Raw genomic sequence first — 16,169 nt, 5'->3', positions numbered from 1 at the left:
CCAGTACTCTTTCCTGCCATGGCAGGGGGTCGGACTTGATGATCTGCTCAGGTCCCTTCTGACCCTACTAATTATGAAACTATGAAACAATTGCACCAAGACCTCCAATGCGTATGCCTAGGCAAAGGTATGGAGGAGTAGAGGCTGTCCAAGAACTACCATCCCCCCTGTAGACCATTGAGACGGAATCCAAAGGCCAGACTGAGTCTAGCCATTCAGTGCCTCAATGGTTGTAGCTTCTTCCAAAGATCAACACATAGAACTGCTGCTGACTGCCTAACACCTCAGCGAGAGTGTGTTTCTGTCAGGATGATGTCCCTTAGCCTTTCCCCAACCAAGAAGTACCTTGCAACATTATGGTATTTTACAGGAGCTACCCTGTCATGAGTAGCCCCACCTCGTTGCCACCAGGCCTTCCAGTTGGATGCAATTTACTGTCATGCCCAGGATCAATAAGTATTAGGTTAATAGGACAACAGGGCTGGAGTATACCAGATAGCTAGGATCTGAATATCAGACCCCAGTAATGGCAGTCTGCATCTGAGTAAGTAACATAGCGCAAATATTTATATTTTTATTTTCTGTGTCCACTATACAACTGTTTATATTAATACATGCTTCCTTTTGTCTGAGATGTGTGGAAGCCATTGGGAATACGTAAGAAAATGTATAATACATGTTGAAAAACAGAACCAGAACAATAACTACATAGACTGTACAGATTGTGCTCATTGGGCGCTCGTATCTATGGCAGCATTGAAAGAGTAGGTGCCTGAGGGTGAAATTAATATTCTTGGTGAAAAATTGTTCTTGCATATGAGGCACAAACATAATTTTTTTCTCTACCGGGAGGCATATGTGCTATCTTGTTAGATAGGCTAAAAAGGTTTGAACCTTGTTATCTTGAATAATAGTATTTATCTAGGAGTGTATTTAGTGGACAACTCTCTTCCGAGGCTTTCTGAACTAAAAGGATGAAAGGGCAAGTCTCTATAACTGTAGGAAGTTTAGCTTATTTTCCCCCTGGTAATGGAAAAGTACCTAGTTATCACTTATCTGTAATTTTCCCATCTTCCTTTATCTCTTCAGCTCTCAATACATACCTGAACGTTTCTTACCTTTGTTTCCACTTTTCATTTGCTGAGCTTGCAGGCATGAGACAAGGAACATTTGTCTCCTCAGGTATTTGAGATTGTAAGTATGGTTCAGTAGAGCTGGGTGCCAACGATGAGTTCTTGTTATGCTTTAGTTACACAAAATGCAACAGTTATACAAAGTGTAGTTAGTATATGAATGAATGATCTTTTTAAAAATATGCATAAATCTAAATAAACTTCTTCCTCAGGAATTCCCTCTCCCTCCCTTGCCCACTTGCATCAAAGGAAGGGATTAGGGTACACAGATGAGAGCCCTAATTCCCAACAAAGCAGTACTGGAGTTAAAACTCTGTCAAAAAATGCCACATGTTTTAAATAAATGTGGGGAGGTGGCAAAGGGGAAGAATAATTTTTCATCAGCATTTTCCATGCTTTGATGAAAACAAAAATTGGGTGGGGAGAAAAATAATTTGGGTTTTGGCTTCAAGAAAATGAATCAACGGCAACAAAAAAAAGGAAAAAAAAATGTCAACCAGCTCCACTTTAGGGCTGTCCCAGTGCTGGTTGGGAGTGCTCAGACAGCTTGAATCTGTCCTCAGTGGCACCGCTAGTCAGAGTTCACTGACTAAAGTGGGCACAATGCTTTTCGTGGCCAGCCCCACCCTTCACACCTGCAAATGGTGCCAATCTTTTAAAGAGGTCACTGTAGCCCCCACCTTATAAATTGTGAGCTAGATATTCAAGCTAGAATCTGGGCAGAATGTTGAATGGGGTGGTCAAGGAAACTACAAGGGAGGCCAGAGGACTCGACTCACACTCCCAGAGATCCCACTTTCATTTGGGGTAACCTGGTTCTCACTTTACTGAGGGTAAGAGTATGCACAGGGACAGTTATTATGGAGTAGCCAGTGCACTGTAAGTTCATATCATCTAGGCTACATACAGACAGTCAAAAAGCTTGAGGCTGAATCAATTCAGTCTTTGCAGGTTAGTCTGAGCTGCAGAGATTAAACTGATAAACAACTGGACACACATTCACATTTGATTCAGGAAATTCAGCCACATACCTGCAGTGGCTCAGGCCAGAAGCCGGAGGGCACTACAGCAGTGGTTCTCAAACTTCTTTTTCTTTTCATGGACCACTTGAAAATTGCTGAGGGTCTCGGTGGATCATTTACATTTTTTGTTGTTGTTCTAGAAATCAAAGCACACAACTCATATTTTAATATCAGTAGTCTTACCTTACAAGTACAGATTGTTCTGCAACCTTTCTGGAGACCACCTGAATGCAGCTCGTGGACCACAGTTTGAGAACCTCTGCACTAGAGCATGGCTGTCTGGCATGTAGACAACATGGGCTATGTGTTCACTTCCTCTTCCTGCTGCCCTTGAGATTTTTGGGATTTGCAGTCCAGAATCACAGTAACAGGGCTCTGCAGGATTGGTCATTACTTCCTTTTCCTGCTTCCAGGTGCTTCTGGGATTTGTAGACCACAGTTACAGCCAGCAGTAAGTTTTCAGCAGGGCAGGGCAGCTCTGTACTTGGGGAAAGGGAGGTTTAACCCCTCTCCCTGGCCCCAGACCCTATCTGAGGTTTGCTTGGTTGGGAGGGGGGGCAGTCCCTGCCTCTTCTTCTTCCCCAACCCTTCTTTGCTGGAGGAGAAAGCCCAGTCCAGGGCTGGAAAGCATGCTGGCTGGGGATCTCTGATTTAGTTTGAACCAGGAAGGGGTCTGGGACAGAAGTTTCATAAATTGGGTTGCCCAAATCAGTTGAGCCTGATACTACATTCAGCCAGGTTTACCTTAAATCAGTTTCAGCCATTTTGAAATTGGTTTATCTGCACTGAACTTCTGTTCTGTTACAGATGTAAACCAGTTTCTGATGACTTAAACCAGTTTGTGTAACTTCTTTCCCTAGCCCTAGTTGTAACTTGTCTTTGTAGCTCTACCCTGAAAAGGAGAGTTTCTCCTAATGTCTAAACCCAGTCCCAGTTAGTGTAGGGGTTGTATGTGCACGTCTCTCCCACCTGGCCACCTCGATGGTATGTGAAGGTGTGTCTGCACCTCTTTCTGTCTGGCAGTCTCTTGATTTTTTTTCCAGGGTGGGATGGTTCCAACTTGTGTCTTCCTCTGCAGCTACTCAAAAGGAACAGTAGTGTAAAACTGACATCACTCTTGTCAGTTTCACTGTTGCTCATAGCCTTCTGAATGTTACCTCCGTAACTTTTTGGCAACATTTTGTGTCAGGAGAGAGGTGTCTTCCTGCAGAGTTGGTCAAAAATACTGTCAGTTCACCTTCGCTTCATGTTTTCTGGGCTACATTTACATGGACTGGAGCTGTAATCAGGCAGCCTGGCTCCCTTCTCATTTTTGCCAGTTTTAGGCTCATTACTCTGCAGGCTTTAAGGAGAATTATTCCAGGCTTCCCTGATGTAAGTAGGATCATGTCTTTTAAAAGACAGAAGCTTCAATTCCACAGAAGCTGGTTGAGTCAGGCCTGTCCACTTGCCAGGGAATGTTTACTACCTGTCACTAGTGAGTGGGTGAGAAGGCCTTTTTCAGCTGCTCCTTTGAGAACAGTGGGTTTTAAACTTTACATTGAAGAATAGATTTAAACCTAAAGCCACCCTGGGATCCTGCATAACTAATTTATTCCTCTTGTGACACATATTTTAAATACTGAATACTTTGACCAATCCTGCAGTCCTATCTCTGTCCTAAAATGGGAACTTTTTCTATAGGGTTAGTCTTGAACTGACACCTGGAGTGAGTTCCTTTACTTGGCCAGCTGTGTGGAATTGCTTCTTTGCTCTTCTCTAAGAATTAAAGTCTTATTTTAGACCATTGTTTTGTTTTGTTTTTTCTCTGATGCTTCTGTGAGGACACCTGCTTGTTGATGTACTGTACTGATATAAAACAATGTCACCGTGGAACTGGGATTAGAGAATTTTCTGTGAAAGAAATTAACATCATTACATGAAGTTTCCTCTGTTTCTGTCTGTGAGTTAGAACCTCTGTCGCATGCTTTGAGAACATGTTTAGGGGACAGGACTAGGAACAATGTCCTCAAGCTGCAGCAGAGGAGATTAATTTGGAGATGGGGAGGAACTTTTTGACTATGAGTGTGGTCAAGTGTTGGAACAGACTGCCTAGAGCAATTGTGGGATCTCCATCCTTGAACATTTTTAAGAGCAGGTTGATCAGACACTTGGCTGGGAGGGTTTAATCAGCGGCAATCCCACATTGAGTAGGGGGCTGGACTAAATTACCTTGTGGGTTCTCTTCCAGCCCTACTTTCCTATGATTCTGTGATCCTATGCATTTCATTGCTAGGTGGGCTTAAAAGCTATTATAGCAGATTGTGTGGAGCTCCATAAACATCAGATGTATTCATATTGGAAACACTGGAATAGGAAATGCTCAGTTGCTCTACTTTTCCTAGGCAGTTAACTAGCTTTATGAAGAGCACTAAAGGTGTATATATTATATTATTAGAAAGCCTATCTGGTTCTTTTAAAATTAAATTTACTGTGAGAAAAGCAACAAGCAGCATATCTACTGTTATAGTTATTACAATGAGCAGGCTATGGGAATGTGTGAAATATAGTTTTAAAGGTATTTAAGTATTAAATTAGAATCTCTGTGTGTAAGGTTATAATGAAACACTATCAATTGACTGCATTATAGTAAATTGAAAGCTGCTATGCATATGGCTGGATTTCGTGGAGGAGTTATTTGTAACGTTTGCCATGTTTTTCAAGGGTGAGAGCATCCTCTTTTTCTGATGAAGGTAGCAGCTGTGATTGCTGAGCACAGATGTGAAAAAAAACACTCCAGGTAAATGAGAGACTGCAGTGTTGTTTGAGGAGCAGCTGCTGTTAATTGTAGAATATTTGTGCACAACCCCTCCTACTTTGTTGTGCAGAAACCCTGATGGAAAAGGTTGTTTGGTTCTTTTAAATAACCAGGTCAGTCCAAGTTTTCTGTAGTCCCCCCACCTGCCTCTGTCCCCACAAAAATCCTTCTGTACATATACACATCACTTCAATCAGGGGTGAAAATCTCTAGGGAATCCCACCAATGCCACAGACCATTCCTACCCATTGGTTTAAGCTTCTGCTTCTGGGTAACTGTGACTTCTTGTGCAGTGATTAACACCGCACCCAATCTCCATGTTGTGCTTTAAGGAAAACAGGCTCCAAATTAATTACAGCTTGTTGTGTGAGCTAGTTCTTTGCCTTCTCACCTGAGATTCGGTGTCCTTTGTAGGAACAGTTACATGCTTTGGGAAGGCATTGAATGCTTAGTGAGTTTTGGCTGTTCTCCTGTGTCGAAAATGAAATGCTTTTCGGAAGCAGTTACTTTTTGGCAGGAAGTTGGAGCGTGGGGAAGAGGTTGCTTTGACCAAGCTTTATAAAAGGAGTTTTGGCCCACCCTGTCTGAAATAAGAGCCCTTGTCTTGGTCTCCATGCCTTGCTCCTTTCCCCTTTCCAGATTTCTGACTCCCCAGCTCTGAGGAAAGTGGCCACTGCTAACAAAGTAACACGTTATCAAAACCAGAGGTATAGCTGACCTCAAACTTGAAGGTTTGAGGGTTTCTCCTGCAGGCAAAGAAATCAAGGGGCCCCTGACAACTCAGTGGATGAATCAAGTCAGACAGTGAACAGCACGGATGCCTGTCTTTAGCTTCTCTGTCATTGGATACTGGTGCTTGTGGCCCAGTCGAAGAAAGCAGAGCCCCAGGCCACAGTCACAATTCATTAAAGTGGAAAGCTAGACTTAGGTATGCTTTCTTTTTACAGTATCAAAGGGACATTGTATTTCTTGTCAGTCACAATTCTTTCTTTTAACCAAACTATTTTGGTGCATTTTCCTCGCAGTAGATTTGCTGCAGCAGGGCTAGGGGGACAAACCTTAACTAATGTTCTTATCCAGGTTGCTTGAACAGTACACCTTTTCTTGTTAGCTCCGAAACCATCCTAAAAATGTAAGTTATTCCAAGAACAAAGAGAGTTTATTCATTCTAAACCAGTCCAGCATAAAAGCACCTACTGTACCATAAAGGGGATTTACTATGGCTACCCTGACTTCTCTACTCAATACTACTTGCTTCTGTTATCACCCCTCTTATTTGTCAGGTCTCCTAAATTATGAATCCCAGTCCTGCCAGTCTCTCCTCATATAGCAGCTTTTCTCTGTGCCTCTCATTATTCTTAATGTGCGTCTCAGGGCCTCTTTTGTTTTGCTTTTCCTTTTTTTTTTCTTTTAGACATGCTGCATAGAACTGGACATAGCATTTCAGGTGAGCTTTTCTGCATGGGACACATCCTCTAGAATTTCTCCTTTCAACCCTTTCTGATTCAGCAAGCAGCCCCACATAGGGTCTGTCACACATTCCCTGTTTCTGATCTATCCAACAAAATTTAGTGTTAGGATTTTTTTGTTATGTCTGGCTATTTGCTCTCCAGGTTCCATCTTATCCCTCCTAAATGCATCTCACATTTACCTACCACAGGTTTGTACTTTGGTGGGGTTGTCTTTTGAACTGGATTTCATTGGCCTACAATGGTAATTCTCAACCTTTGTAGACTCAAGGAAACCCTCCATAACTCTTTTCTGAATTTAGTGGCACCACATATGAGAACCACTGTTGTACTGTCTCAGCCTACCTACTTGATCTGGTAAACCTACTGTAGGCAGGAATGCCTGCTTTTGTGCTTGCTTTTACTGCAACTGCTTCCTAATCTGGCTGTATGTGTGCTTCTTGGAAACAGGAGCATGCAGGACAGTTTCACCTGGCTCTGGCAGCGACAGTGCCAGCACCAGCACTGTGGCACCCTTGAAAGGGTCTTGTGGCACCTCAGTTGAGGACTACTGATCTAAAAAGATACCTGTTTGACTTAACTTCGTGAACCTTGCTGTTTCACTGTGCTGGTATTCCTCCTTCTTCCCCACCCCCTGCAACTTCTTGCCTCTATTTTCAAGTTAAAGGTAATTTGTATCTTCTGTGATTCACTTGTGACTTGCTAAATGAGACTCTATGCTAGGCCTAAGGACTTCGTCATTTTTTAGTTCTTCATCATTTCTGAATCCCCCTTTGTTAAAGTTGAGCAACTTAGTTTTTGGTGACTTTCTTCCCTTGAGGATATTGAGCTTAATTATACTGTGATGTCTCTTAGTTTGTGTCTTGGTTGTAATTTTTGGGATTAACTCCTGTGTCTTACTTTGGACTAAACTAGGAATAGGCTCTGCTCTTATATGTTCCAGAGCAAGCTTCTAACAAGGAGTAATCCTTTAAAGTATCAAAAAAGTGCTTCAATAAACCCTTTCTGACATTTGGCCTTTGATCCATTTACACACAGGTATTCCAAGTCATGCATTATTACTATTTTCATAGCCTGTAATAGACAGCACCGTACCACTCATCTTTTTTCCTCTGATCATAAGGTTCTGTTTAGAGCTGGCAGAAATGCTTCAAATGAAGGGTTTTTTTCAGTGAAAAAAATGATTTCACTTTGAAATCAAAAGTTTACATAACGTATAGTCAGCATTATTGATATTTTCTATTATTCACAAACATGTTTCACAGTGTTTGAAGTTTAAAATGTTACCAAGTTTTCCTTTCTGATGACTTCAGAAAAACATCTTGTACTAAAAATCCAGGTTTTGGTAAGCAGAAACTGTTGATGTGACCATACGTGCTGCAAAAATGTTGTAGGTCTATCTCAAATTCCCTAACTGGTGTCTGTTTTATGAAATTAATGCTCTTTACACAGGCTCGTTCTCTCCCCTACCCCCAAATCTTCATTTAAATAATCACCTAGATGACAGCCATATTCTGTGCCTGCTTTCACTTTGGCCAAAAGGGAAACCACCCTTTCTTGGTAACCTCTGCCATTATCAAAAAGTTGTTCATCTTTCTGTTTATATGTGATCCCTGAAGTCTCTTCTTGCAGGTCTCCTGTGCAGAACCAGGTGAATGTAACAGAAAAAGGAATGTCATCCTTTCTTTTTATTTTTTTCCCCTTAAAAACAAAAACAACAAAACCCTGGAGGGACTGAGTATGGCTGCGGCCAGGGGTGGGGGGTGTCAAAATGTAATGTAGCCATGGCTAGGGACAGACATTACACATAAACCAGTTTAAGTGATCAGAAACTGGTTTAAACCTGTAACAGAACAGATGTTCAGTGGACATAAACCAGTTTGAATGTGACTGAAACCGGTTTGAGATGAACCTGGTTTGTGCAATATCTGTCCCAGATCCCTTCCTGCTTTAAGTTAAATTAGACTCGCCCAGCTTCCAGGGATGCTCTCTGGGCTGGGTAGGGCTTTCTGCTCCAGAGAGCTAGGCTGGCCCCTCCCCTCTGCTCCCTGGCTGCAGCTCCAGCAGAGACTGCAGGTATAGTGGGGTCTGCCTGGCTTCTTCCTGCTCCCTCCCCCCCACCACTCCCTGCTCAAGCAGGGATCCCCCTTCCCCTCTGCCTTACAGAGACACCTCTCAGCATTAGCTAGTATACCACATGCTGGCTATTGTTCCTGATGTGGGAGACAGGACAGTGTTGACTTAGGGCTCTTTGGAGCTAATTAACACATAGCTGGTAATGTCCCTTCCTTGGAAAAAGTTGTTTAAGAAGAGCTTGAACTAATGAGAGAGGCTTTGTTTTGTTTGATAGGGTGATAAATGCTAACAGTTCTCTGTGTAACTCTCTGCTGTGTAAGTCAATGCTCTGTTATCAATTACCTGCTAGCTCCCTGGCTGGTCAGGAGGGGAGGGGGGAAACCCCTCTCTAATCAGAGCTTCTTGCTGGGGCCTGGCTACGCCACTCGCTCAGCACTATGGAAGGAAAGGGGGATGTCTAGCACCCCCCAGCTTCTAGCCTGAGCCACTGGAGGCACGTGCCTGCATTTCTGGAATGAAAAGGGAATGTCTATCCACTTCCAAATCAGTTCAAGCTTTGCAGGTTAGACTACCCTACAAAGATTGAATCAATTCAGGCTCAAGCTTTTTGAATGTCTGTCCCTAGCCCATAGGGCGAATCCTGCTCTTTCAGTCCTGACTACTCACTCTCTCTGTGTAACCTTTAGATTTGATTTAATACAGGTACTGATTAATGTTACTGTATGGCAACAATTATAAGGATGGGGCTAGAAAGAAGGAACCACATAGATATTATACAGGGCCGCTTTTCAGGCTGGCTTCTAGGCACTGCTGCATAACTATGGGGTAGACTTGGCCCAGGGTGTGGGCCCCGGGTTAAATCTGCTTTATAAAAATCAAAGGGGGAGGGGAGGCAGTGAATTGCTTCCCTGCTGCCCTTTTGTGCACTGCCAAGATGCCCAGATTTGTCTTCCTGCTCCTGTTCCTCAGCCAGTCCAGGAATTCCCCCTACTGATACTCTTAAGCTCTTGCTCTTCAGTGTGACTCTGACCAGCAGCTGGATGGATTCTGTGTTTTGGTGGATGTGGAGTGGAACCAAGCTACAAGTGGGCTTTTGCTTCTCAGTGACTGCTCAGTCATGCTGGGATTATTCCTAGCATGTGCTCTGGGGCTAACTGGGTATTGCCACAAACCATAACTGTTTTATTTCTTTCCATTCCATTATTTAAATTATAGGGCAACTTTTTTTTCTTTCTCCTGAACATTCACTAGGGGCCTGGGTCTGTTCCTATGGAAAAGTAAGGGTGAAATCCCAGCCCCTTTTGAAGTCAGTGGCAAAACTCCTATTGACTTTGGTGGCACCAAGATGTCATCCATTGTTGGGAATGTTATCATTGACTACAGTGGGAACACTGTTAGACTACTGTTAGACTGGGTACTTTTGCAAATCATGGGCACATCCTTTAATTTAACATTAGTATAAGTTTTCTGTGTTTAATAGTCAAGGTGTCCTTTTGTGTAGGAGACGCACTTTAGAAATAAGCACCAGGAGGTCGCAAATTAATTCCTTGGCTTGTTATTTTCAAAGTAGCTGACATAGCAGGGTGTAATGAAACTTTGAAATTTGCAACTGTGTATCAGACTGAAAAAGACCTTGTTTTATTTGCACTGCTTGTCACATGAAGGAGGATGCACAGACTTAATTTCATGCAAGTGTCAAAAAAACAGCTTTTAACTATTTGCTCATAGGACTAGAGAGCCAGGCATTAAAGAGTGGGATTCTAATAATTCAAACAGGCTTTACATTTAGGAAAAGTCATTGACAGTATATTTGAAAGGGAATTGACTTCTGTCTAGGAAAACATTTAAAAATGTAACTATTCTTCCTAGATTAATATTTTTTTTACATCCTCTGACCGTATTTAGCATCGGAATTCCTTTGTGTGGCTGGCTCTTTTCTTGTGGTTGCAATAGAATTGGCATCCTTTGGAGTCGAGTGACATGAAAATGTTTGCATATTCATAAATTCATCTTTTTAAGGTTTCCCTGTGGGACGCTTAGCTCTGTTTAGTCTATTTATTCACTCGAATCCACTGCTACAGTGCTTTCAAACTTGAGCTCATAACTGCATCTAAATTTCACAGTGAAATAAAATATCGTGAGTGAGGACACATGTTAGTAATCAAAACCGATTCTTTAAAATGGGCCCTTGTATTGCAGAAAGGGAAACCACTTTCAGAAAAAAATATTGACAGCCTTTAATCAGTAGAATCCTAGGGCAACATTTTCAAACATGGGTACCTAACATTAGGCACCTAAAAACACATTTATGTGTTTAAATTATTTGGTCTGGTTTTCAGAGGTGTTCAGGTCTTAAAAGGAAGCCACATTTTTTAGTTTCTTAAATGCAGATTTGGATACCTAGTTTGTCACCTGGGTTTGATCATTTTGACTGCAAAGGGTATAATGGCATGGCTGCAAATGTATAACTCTCCAGGAGAACCCCCTGGAATTCTGCCTTCTGTAGTTACCTGAGGTGCATCTTACAACTCGGTCCTCATCTGTGTGCTGAATCCTTTTGTTCTGACACCCGGTTACTTTGGCTGAGTTAGTTTCTCCTGTCCTGTCCCTTTCTGTTTGTTTCATTTCTGAAATTTGGGACGCTGGCTCTGAACTATCCTCTGAGAAACTATGGGACAATTTGGGAAAGTTAGGAAGCACAGCCAGAATTTTCAAAACTGATTAGCAATCCTGAGCACTTCAGTTACTAGTTATTAGGAATTTGAGTTAAAACACTTTAAATAGGCTTAAGAGGCTTGCTTTTTTTTTTTTCTTTTCCCAAAGGGTGGATGAAAATCAAGTGCTTTTATGGCTTCACATCAATATCACTAGTAACTTTTGAAAATCTTTAGCTTGTGTTTATTTCCCTCTAGCCATGGGAAGTGAATGGTGTAGTGTTAATTATTGTAAGTAATGGAATCATAAAAAAGTAGGCCTGGAAGGAACGTTGGGAGGTCATATAGTCCAACCATCTACTCATGGCAGTATCATCCCTGTCTAAACCTTCCTAAAGGAAAACTTCTAAAGAATTCTAAACTAAAGTGCATGTTAATGCTTGGGGAAAATACTGGGATATATTGCTAGGGAACACAACATGAAGGAGTTAGGAACAAAGGCAGCACAGTCTTCAGAAATGGCTGGAATTTCTGTCTGTCACTGATAAAGGAGAAGCAGTTCATCTTGACCATTATGTTGTCAAGGTAGAATTCCCAATTTATTCCTTGGTTTCTCAGCAGGATGTTTGTGATTGGCAAACCCAGGAATGTGGCTACAAAGCACAATTAACCTGAGAAGCATAGTATGGAATACTGATCTAAGCACCCAAGGTAGCTGGGGTATCTCTCCATGCATTCTGGCTTTATAGACAAGACTTGACTTTCTCTGTAAGTTTGTCCAAATTGCTCCAAAAAGCTATTTGGGTACCTAAACTCTCATTGAAATCCAGGAGTTGGACCTGGTTCTCTGTTCTCTCTATTCCTCAGTTCCCCATCTGTGTGATGAAGATAATAGCACTGACCTACTTCACAGAAATGCCGGAAGATTAATGGCATTAAAGAAGGGGGGTGCCCAGTCTGAAACTGGGGGTCATGTGACTGGAGAGGGGACATGTAAACATCTTAAAGATGGGTATAGTTAGTGAAGAAGTAAAGCCTACAGATTATCTCTGTGACTGTCTTAGCCACCAAACTGCTAGTTTCATGTGAAAAACTACAATGGGAGGGTCAGGAAGGCTCCAAGGAGGTGCTGAGTGGGAGCTCTGTTGGTCTTCATTTCATTTTCTTTATAATGACAATGAAGCTAGTGATTTACAAATGAAAATTAATTGGATGTTGGCCAAAACAAAATACTCTGAACACTAGTGTCTGTCTGACTCACTGTTTGGATGTGATAAGTAGTAAATGCAAAATATATAAAGACCTTGGGAACCAGGCCATAGTTCTAGAGACAATCCCTGGGCTTTGGGAGTTTGGGGATAGCTCATGGGCAAAAGCTGGAATAGTTTCACCCCTGGGTGGGATATTTGCTGTGTGGATTGAATCCAGGGTGTTAGCAGAAACTCATATCTGTCAATCCCAGTCTGAGTTAAAACCCGTAAACTACTGGCCAAAGCTGAAGCCTATTTATTGGTCTCTTCATGTGGCTTCGTGTAGCACAATTATTAGAAAAGGAGCAGTGAGCACACTGGGTGAGTGCTGGTTTACCCTACAAAGAACAAAAACACAAGAGCTTTCCACATATGCTGGATCTCTACCAATGCTAGAATCCCCTGTGCCACTGGAGACCACTGAAGTCACTTGTGGCTCTGGAGCCTCGCATAGCAGAGGGCTCAATATATAGTTGACTATGGGCTAAAACATTCAGCTAACTCCTCCTAATTCCACTGGCTCAATGGAACTGTGCTGATTTGTAGCCAGAGATCTGGACTTTATTACAAATAAAATATTACCCCATGTACATTAGACTGCTCTTAACCTATTTTTAGGTACAAAAATAGTGAGCCACTAAGGGATAGAGTGGTAAGCAACCCCCTCCTTGTTTGCAAAATATTTTTCATAGTGGATGCTTGATTATACCTACATTAGTACTTTTGCACCAGGGCCACTCAACTCCAAACCCACTGATTTACCAGCAGTGAAAAAACCTTGTAGTTTGAGCTCCCCTCCTCATATGGCCATCCATCCCATCCCTGGAATATATTATCACCTTAAGGTCAAAAGTCTTCTTTCCCTAGCTCCTTCTGGCATCCTTTTTGGAACTCTCCTGGGCACTGCAGGTTGAATGCACAGAAAATCCAAGAACACCAATCTTACAATTCCCTGAGTTCAAATTTGGGCCATAGTTCTGGTCTCTGCTGCCCATAATTAGAGCTATGTACAGAAGGAATCAAGTCATGAGCAGATTAATTCCTAGAAAAACTCTGCTTGAGAAACAGGAAGTTTCTGCCTCATGTTCCTCAAGTCATGTCCTTCTAGGTCTCAATCTCCCCTGCTTGTCTTTCCTTGGCTCTGTGTGCAGCTGCCACAAGTAGAGACATTGATGAGAAGAGGTGGATCACATGGGTCAGGCTAGTTCTGGGGTCAGTCCCAAACTAGTTTAGACCTAGCCTGTGGGTATTTCCTGCTGAGGTCTGCTAGCCCACCATGATGAGACCTTTGATGTAGGGGCCTGAGTGGAGAATGCAAGGGCTTTTTCCTTTTGAGACTTCCATTAATTTGAGTGAGAGAAGAATGAGGCTGGTAATTTCCCCAGTTGTAAGGCATGCAATTCTGTGCAGGAAACATGCATATAATTCTATTCTAGAAACATCCCAGATGTCATAACTGTATCATTCTAAATTGAACAAGAATGCACCTGGCATAATTTGAAAATAGTAGGCCTGCTCTGCCCCTTTCCTCCTACCATGGCTCATAACCATGAAATCATGATCCTCTTCTCACTTAGTGCAGATCAAATAAATTGTCCAGTACCTATTTTGTGGCCTTGAAGTCATTCACAATCTGGGAAATCTTCCAATTTCACACTGGGTCAGTGTGCCTGCGCTCGTCTGGTTTCCATCAGCACAGGGTGGTGGGCTGATATTCCCTCATTCATGCTCTCCTATTTCCCAGCTGCTGCTTGGCTTCCACATCCATTCTCTCCAGAAGGTCAGTGGACCCACTGGCTGACAAGTACTGGAACCACACCAAAAAATCTTGCGCCTCAGTGCTATTGTTACATGAAGAGTTAGGAATCCTGGAACAAGAAATTGCACTATACCACAAATGTGGTAATTTAGACACAGAAGGGGTGAGCTGAGAATGAGAATAAATTCTACCGTATTTTCTTGCTTTTGGTCCATTCACTTTCTTTCACGGAGTAAATTTTTAGCACAGTATGTGCTGGGATTGAGCTGTGCAACTCTCATTGGCGCTAATAGGAATCTGTTGGCTAAGTCCCCACATGCTGTGCTGAAAATGTACCCCCTAATGCTTCCATAGTTTTTATACTATCATAGACTCTAAACTAGCACTATTATAGTTTGCGGTATAAATACATAGTTAGATTTAAAAGGCATTTGCTGAGCAGACAGAGAAGAGAGCAGTTATGCAGGTCTTAGAATTAGTGCTCTGCAGTGGATAAATCTGCCCGGTGTGTGATGACCTTACGCAGTATGAGTGAGAAGAAAGCTGATCCATTTCCTTTTGCAGTTCTGCTTGGTTTGTGGCGCATGCAACAAGAGGCTCTGAAGATAGCATAGACTGGACCCTGCATATGTATTTAAAGAGCATGCAGCACATTTTAAGACTCCTTTGAGGTTTTTCCCAGTTGAAGCAAAACTAAGCAGTATTCTGGGAGGTTTGTCCTCCTCTGAGCCCAGTGTCCAAACCTGAGTGGTAGATGTGGCATAAAGGTTCTCAGTTCCCTTGAAGAGGTCAGACCCAAATAAAGGACACTGAAGAGGCCAAGGAACATGTTTGCATGAGCATGTGGGTCCACACAGCTCCATTTGCACAACCCCGTTTCTCTTGATACAGCTCTTTCCCTCATGGCAGCCACATCCTTCAAGTGGGCGGGGGGTGGAGGGGTAGAAATATATTCAGTCACATAGGGAAGCTGCAACTGGTTCGACTGGTGTTGATTACTGTTTTGCTGTCTAGTCAGAATTGTACTTAATTGGATGGAAAGACTGGTACAGAGTGGCTGGTCGCCAGCAGGAATCTTTTCTATCATCCCAGAAATGTAGAGCCCCATGGCAATCTATGGTGTGTGGGTAAACAGGGAGAAAGCTCTTGTTCTCTTCTCACCATGGTTTCCCCGTAGCATGGTATTCTGCCCACCACACAGCTGAGACTCATGGGCATGTGGTAATGAGTGACCTAAATGCCACGGTCAGACCTGATATCTGGGTTCTGCATGTTGTCTTTCATTTGCCTAAGGGTTGTTTTAAGTTGATAGGAACCAGATTCTGATCCCACTGTAAGAAGTTAAAACCAGAGTAATGCTGCTAAAGTCAAGGAGGAGCCAAGTGGGGAAACCAGCCCCAAGAGTCCTATTTTTATGCTTTTTTGCTTTGATATTTTAAGGGCATATTTTATTCCATTATACTGAAGTTACTCCTTCCTAAGACTGAGGATGGTGAGAAGTAAACAGTAATCTGTAGTGGCAGGTGGCAGACCTACAAAGAGCATGCCATTACTGCCCATTTTACTTTGACAAAGCACCAGCATGCATTAGTATTGTGCTCTGAGCATCAGATGTGAAATACATATGTTTGGGTGGCTGGGGTGGGGAGAAGAAATCAGGTGCAGCAAAAACTACAGTATTTAGTTTAATTGGGAAATATTGTTTCTTACAAGATGGAAATAATCAGCAATTTGGGGATTATTTTATGCAATGTACTTGCCATAAAGACGTTGTGGGGGGGGGAGGGGGCTGGAGGGGGATGACTTAATTTTGGTAGTGTTAATGACATAACACGGCTTAATGATGTAATACAGTCTTTAGAATTAAGGGTTTGGTTTTGGTTTTTTTATCATAGACTGTATGTTTAAAAACATGGTGGAGAAGGGGAGAGAAGGGGATGGGAGGGAAGGGGGAGAGAGGGGAAAACTGTGGCTTCTATGCATGCTGGCTTTTATTTGACATGGTTGGG

General features: G+C 42.5%; 1 protein-coding gene across 11 annotated transcripts in view; it reads left to right on the top strand.

Annotated features, from left to right (window-relative positions):
• ADGRL3 (adhesion G protein-coupled receptor L3) overlaps positions 1-16,169 on the top strand; it is a 1,275,722-nt gene that overhangs the window by 149,484 nt on the left and 1,110,069 nt on the right. The window lies entirely within an intron of this gene.

This window comes from Gavialis gangeticus, unplaced genomic scaffold (genome assembly GCF_001723915.1).
Source record: "Gavialis gangeticus isolate Ggan-Ray unplaced genomic scaffold, GavGan_comp1, whole genome shotgun sequence".
In the NCBI taxonomy this organism is placed as follows: Eukaryota; Metazoa; Chordata; order Crocodylia; family Gavialidae; genus Gavialis; species Gavialis gangeticus.
Note: the sequence above shows the minus strand (reverse complement) of the source record. Positions and strands in the feature narration are given on the sequence as shown.